General features: G+C 37.0%; 1 pseudogene; it reads right to left on the bottom strand.

Annotated features, from left to right (window-relative positions):
- Positions 1–5,558: 5,558 nt before the first annotated feature.
- LOC103016493 (proteasome subunit beta type-6-like) lies at positions 5,559–6,209 on the bottom strand (annotated as a pseudogene).
- Between the last annotated feature and the right edge of the window lie 389 nt (positions 6,210–6,598).

Below are 6,598 nucleotides of genomic sequence, written 5' to 3'. Positions count from 1 at the left end.
TGTAGTCTCTACAGATGTAAGAAATAAGATTGTTAGGCTCATTTTATGGGTAAGACTATTATTTATATTTCCACTATCAACAAGAATTTAAAGAAAATCATTTTACTTGAGTAATCTTGTCTTTTCTATATATTTAAAACAGTGTTATTTTGAGAAATAAAATGTTTTTTTCACAGAAAATGCTTCCAGGATGGATGCCCAGCACAATTAAAACTTCATGAAGATGTACTAAATTCTTAAAATGCTAAAGTTCATATATTGCCACATCTAACCTGCATCTCAGTTAGAACTTAGAAACTATAAAATTTAATTCTATAATTAATTATGGATATAAAATTATTTTAGAGGGTAAAATATTTTCAAATCAACAAATTCAAGTAACATAATAAACATAATTTGATCTTTTAATTAAAATTTGGTCCAGTTTACAAAATATTTGAATGATCATTCCTAAATGTTGACATTATGTAATTTAATTAAATATCCTCTGAAATTTTAAAGTTTACAGTTTGGTGTTACAGTTTAGTAGTTGGGCATCACTCTATTGCTATTAGGCAGGAATCTGGTGAAATTTGATTACTATTTAACAGAAGCATCAGAAGATACAGTTATGGAAAGATTTATGAAGTCATTTCCCTTTTCTGAAAATATGAATGTATTTAAAAGCAATTGATCTTGAAACCACTGGAATTGCTTTCCTGCCTATCTTTTTAATCTTCCATCATCTATCCTTTTCTGGGACAGTAATTGTTCTTATACATTTGATTACTTTTACTGCCTTAGCTCTTTCTCCTTCAGATTATCAAATTATCTTCAAGTTGTATTGCAGTCACTTCAGACATGTCTACCTCTCCATATTTTCCAACAAAAAAATTAGAAGTAAAAAATAAAACAGTGTCAGTAACCACACTTTCTCTCTATCAAACAACTGTGCTATTTGTCACTATACCATTTTCAAATCCCTCATATACTGCCCTTTTGTACCCTTCCCTTGATCCTTTCCTGAAAAGATTCTTTTCAGGAAAGATAATTCTAATATGCAATGCTATTTTTATTCTAAGCCTTTATTCAGCAAACAATTGTAAAGGAAGATAAATTGTCTTTAAAAATTGTTTTCAATTATTAAAAATCTAATGTTTTTCTCTTCAGAAGAACTTTTAATCATTCTATTTCTGAAGACAGGAGATATTTCATATGACTGATTTTTCTATCAAGAGTGTTCAGGGCTTCCCTGGTGGCGCAGTGGTTGAGAATCTGCCTGCCAATGCAGGGGACACGGGTTCGAACCCTGGTCTGGGAAGATCCCACATGCCACGGAGCAGCTGGGCCCGTGAGTCACAATTACTGAGCCTGCGCGTCTGGAGCCTGTGCTCCGCAACAAGAGAGGCCGTGATAGTGAGAGGCCCGCGCACCGCGATGAAGAGTGGCCCCCGCTTGCCACAACTAGAGGAAGCCCTCGTACAGAAACGAAGACCCAACACAGCCATACATACACACATACATACATACATACATAAAATAAATACAGTATAAAGTGTTAAAAATAAATAAATAAATAAATTAAAAAAAAAAAGAGTGTTCAATGTCATGAAATTTAGTATAAAAATAAAATTATCTTGCTCTTTGCTATTCATTAATCAGAACCTAATTCATTCTTTGAAGAAGACATAAGTTTTCTTTATTTGGGCTGACTAAATACCTGATTGCTTCAAAAAACATTTTGAGTAAATGAAATTCCTAACCTGGATGGAAAATGAAATCCATCTCAACCTTGCTCTGTCATAGTTAGCTTTTACCTTTGTTCGGTAATGCTACAAATTTCTCTCTCTCTCTCTCCCCCCAGCCCAACATGCTTCATCTCTCTTTCTTCATTCCCATTACTTTTTTTTCCCTCTCACAGCAAAAGACAAATGTCAGAAGGGTGGTATTTTCTATTTGAGTCAAGAGAAAAATTTGAAAATAAGTGAATAGTACACTGACAACATTTTCAGAATTCATAGCAAGCATTTTATTGAATTTAATAATTTTCAAGTGCAAAAGGATTGTCTTTTAAGTCTCTGACTAGGAAAGTCAGAGATTCAGTCAGAGGTTATTCATAGAAACTTAGGTGCTTAAATTTTTCTTACTGGACAGGATTTTTTTTTTTTTAACATCTTTATTGGAGTATAATTGCTTTACAATGGTGTGTTAGTTTCTGCTTTATAACAAAGTGAATCAGTTATACATATACATATGTTCCCATATCTCTTCCCTCTTGCGTCTCTGGACGGGATTTTAAGAACCAGTATAATGACATCATTTTAGAGAAGAGATACTGGAGGTTCACGGTGGGTGATAAGTGTCTTTCCCCTTGTTACCCAACTTACTAGCTCACCATCTGCTGGCAAACAAGGCCCAGCTTTGTGTCCATCCACAGAGGGGAAAGATTTATCGGTGGTTGGCAATCACAGTTACTCCTCTTCTTCAGGTCACAGTTCCTCCATGAACCATGAGGAGCATTCAGTGAGGAAGACTTTCCAGAAATTCACTCTGAGCACACTTCCATTCACCCACATGGAAGAGGGCTCTGCACTGGTAACCCTTGGCCTTATAGAAATTGTCCAGAATAAAGCAACTAAAGGATATTAGGTTATTTTTGTGAATCTATGCAGGTTTTAAAACGGTGATTTACTAGTTTCTCCTACAGTCAACTAGATGACAGTTTAAATTTTACTAAATGTTTTGGTCAAGAACAAATGCTAAATTAACTGCAGTTAGATAAATGTCCATAACTTCATTGTAATGAAGTAGATAATCAATACATTAAACAAGATAGCTTGGATTTGAATCCCAGCTCTGCCACTTAAGATCTGTGTAAATTTGAGTAAGTAAAACTCTTGGTAACTCAATTTTCTTAGCTTTAAAATGGAGACAATAAATTTAACTTTATCTTTGTGCTGTTTTGAGGATGGAACAAGTCAAAACATGTTGAACTCTTGGAATAAACTGACACACAGTAAGAGCTCAAAGATGTAACTACTAATTAAATATTAAATAAACTTAAAAATATTTTTCAATGCTGTCCATGCCTTGCTACAGCTAGTTCCCCAGCGATCTTCATTTCTAGGCTCTGCTTACCCCATTTTCCTTGCATTCTGGGGAAGTAGTGGCTTAATCCATGCATGACTAATTTCTGGGTTGGATCACTGTCCTCTACCCTTTCAGGTCTTTCTTTTTTTTAAAATTTATTTATTTTATTTATTTATCTTTGGCTGTGTTGGGTCTCGTTTCTGTGCAAGGGCTTTCTCCAGTTGCGGCAAGCGGGGGCCACTCTTCATTGCGGTGCGCGGGCCTCTCACTATCGCGGCCTCTCCTGTTGCGGAGCACAGGCTCCAGACGCGCAGGCTCAGTAGTTGTGGCTCACGGGCCTAGTTGCTCTGCGGCATGTGGGATCCTCCCAGACCAGGGCTAGAACCCATGTCCCCTGCATTAGCAGGCAGATTCTCAACCACTGCGCCACCAGGGAAGCCCCCAGGTCTTTCTTTACCTTGTAACTAGCTCCCCATCTTTGAAATTACCTGGTGTGGATTCTCTTTTGCTGATTAACCCCTAATACATCTGCCCCAACTCAATATAAATTTATTTTCTACTACTCACTTCTGTCCCTTAGAACTACGTATTATGTGTTTACATCTTACTGACTACCAAGGTGTATACATGAGTATAATATTTTACATCATCTTTATGTTGCTCCCTACCCAGTATATATCTCTGTGCATTTCAGTAGATTTTAAAAGTATAAGGTAGACACTAATATTTATATTTATCAAAGTAATTATATATTAAAATTTTTGTAATATGTGCCTAATGAAAAATATTTGAAGAAAGCGTATCAAATATTAACAATGATTATATCTGGAAGATGGAATTTGGATTACATTTTATTCCCTTTATTATTCTTTTTAACAGAAATTATTTGGTGTTTCCAAAAATGTTTACAAGAAATACATATTGCTTATGATCTGGCAATTCCACTCCTGGAATATATCTGGAAAAAACTAAAACAGTAATTGGAAAAAACTATAAAACACCAAGATTCATAGCAGCTTTATTTACAATAGCCGAGACACAGAAGCAACCCAAGTGCCCATCAACAGACAATTGGATTAGAACATGTGGTGTATATATGTACAATGGAATATTACTTAGCCATTAAAAAGACTGAAATTCTGCCATTTGAAGCAACATGGATGGACCTAGAGAATATTATGCTTAGTGAAATAAGTCAGAGAAAGACAAATACTATATAATATCACATATGTGGAATCTAAAAAATATCAATAATACAAATGAATGTACATGCAAAAAAGAAACAGACTTGTAGACATAGAAAACAAACTTGTAGTTACCAAAGGGAAGAGTGAAGGGGAAAGGGACAAATTAGGGGTATGAGGTTAACAGATACAAACTACTATGTTTAAAATAGATAAACAACAATGATACACTGTATAGCACAGGAAATAATAGTCATTATCTTGTAATAACCTATATAGAGTATAACCTGCAAAAATGCTGAATCACTATGCTGTACACCTAAAACTAATATAATATTGTAAAGCAACTGTAGTTCAATAAAAAGAAAAATATATATTGCTTTTATAATCAGAAAAAATCTATATATCCAAATGGGCTAATGCAGTTTTATCATTGTTCACGGTTATGGACATTTACTTAGAAACAGTAAGCATATTAAAAGATATTATGTATTGCCTATTTTAGGAAAATCCACCCTTAAAGTCTAATCCAAACTCAAATAGTCCTTTGAACACAAAATAGTGCTTCCTTCTAGAGAAATCTTACAGTTGGAAATGATTTTATTTAAAATGTTATGATTTGGAAACTTGAGGCTGGTTAGTTCATTTCTTAGTCTATGCTTAGTTTTATGTTACCTCAGCCTGTCTATGCTCCTTGCTACATCAGGTCCCCCAATGATTATTAGCTACTTTATGGGAGGCATCGGGTTCTATCTTCTAATCTCCCACTGTTCTTTCGTAAACAGGTAGTAATGATGATAATAACAGTAACAGTAATAATAAAACATCTATTATTTACCATCTAAATTAGACATCATAGGACATCATCTCACTTAATTGTCATTACAACCAAATGGAATATTATCATCATTTTACAGATGAGGAACATGTGCAAGAGAAATTAATTTGCATAAGCTCACAGTCCATTAGGTGGTAGAACCTAGATTCAAAAGGAATCTTTTATTTTACAAAAGAATACAATAATTATATCTTAATCCTTTAAATATAATATTTCATCTTTTGGGAGACATTGAAATCCTTAAGGAATGAAGAATGCACATTCTGGCAGGAATGTTTCTTCTGCAGATGTATGTTCTTCCTGTACCACAGAGCACACAGAGAGGCTCGAGTACAACACTAGATATGAGAGAGCTTGTTTTAACCATGAACATGTTTCATGGGGCACAAAAGCTACTGATTACCTCATCAATTACTGAAGTCAAATCTGCTTCCTTCTTTCACATTCCCCACAGGTTTTTTTTTTTCTTCTCACTGACAAACTGTTTATTGAATTTTGCCATCAGTATGGGGTGTCTCTTGTTGTATCTTAGAATCCTAGGATTCAGGGAGGTGGTAAAGTGGCAATGGTGAATTTGGGAATCTGGTCTCCCAAAAGTACCTGCCGCTCTACCCCTGATTCTGCAATGGCTGCCAGGCGGATCACCCCTCCGCTGGAGCCGTCCCGCTCCACGGCCAAAGCGAGAGCTGCCCCCCTTCTTGGGGGTCCCAGCCCGCAAGGATGATTCCTGCCGTAGGGTCTTCTCGGTATCGGTAACTCATCTCCTTAAAGAGGCTGGCTGACGTGTATGCCGGCGGAGGCTCATTCAGCTCAATGCTGTGGAAACCAAGCTGATAAGTGACTGCATCAGCTACTGCCTGGCTGTCAGCTGCTGAGCCTGAGTGGCAGCAAAAAATGCGGTCACGAATAGGGGTCAGCTTGTCAGTCACTCGATTGCTGATGTACCATGCAGTGGTTGTTCTGGAGTCGGCTCCTAGAACCACGCCCCCATCAAATTGCACGGCCATGATAGTGGGCCCTGTTGAGACTTCCGGGTTTTCCCACTCGGGGATAATGGCCTCAGGCCCCCAGGCTGGTGCTGGCCATGCTCCCTGAGCAGCTACTAAGGTGGCCGCCATCTTCTCCTCCGGTACGGCCACAAAGCAACTGTCGTAAAGCACCACAACTCTAGCACTTCCAAAAAGTCTCCAAGGAAGAATTATAATAGTGTATGTTAATATTCCAAATACTTAAAAATCATTTCTCTTCTTAAAATCATGTCTGACATTTATCTATGAGAAGGTGTCACCTGCTGTAATGAACTGATCAGAAGAGAAGGAAAAGTGGACCAGCAGACCAAAGAATCCAAACTACAGTATTTGTGTGTGTGTGTGTGTGTGTGTGTGTGTGTGTGTGTGTGTGTGTGTGTTCCATCTTAGAGAACTAGTTTCTTATCTCTGTTTCCTCACCATCACCACTATGGGGTGGGGGGGAGTGAAGGGGGGAGAAAGAGGAGAAAGAAAAAGAG

Source organism: Balaenoptera acutorostrata, chromosome 3, assembly GCF_949987535.1.
Source record: "Balaenoptera acutorostrata chromosome 3, mBalAcu1.1, whole genome shotgun sequence".
Lineage (NCBI taxonomy): Eukaryota > Metazoa > Chordata > Mammalia > Artiodactyla > Balaenopteridae > Balaenoptera > Balaenoptera acutorostrata.
The sequence above is the reverse complement of the archived record's forward strand: the minus strand, read 5'-3'. Positions and strand labels throughout refer to the sequence as shown.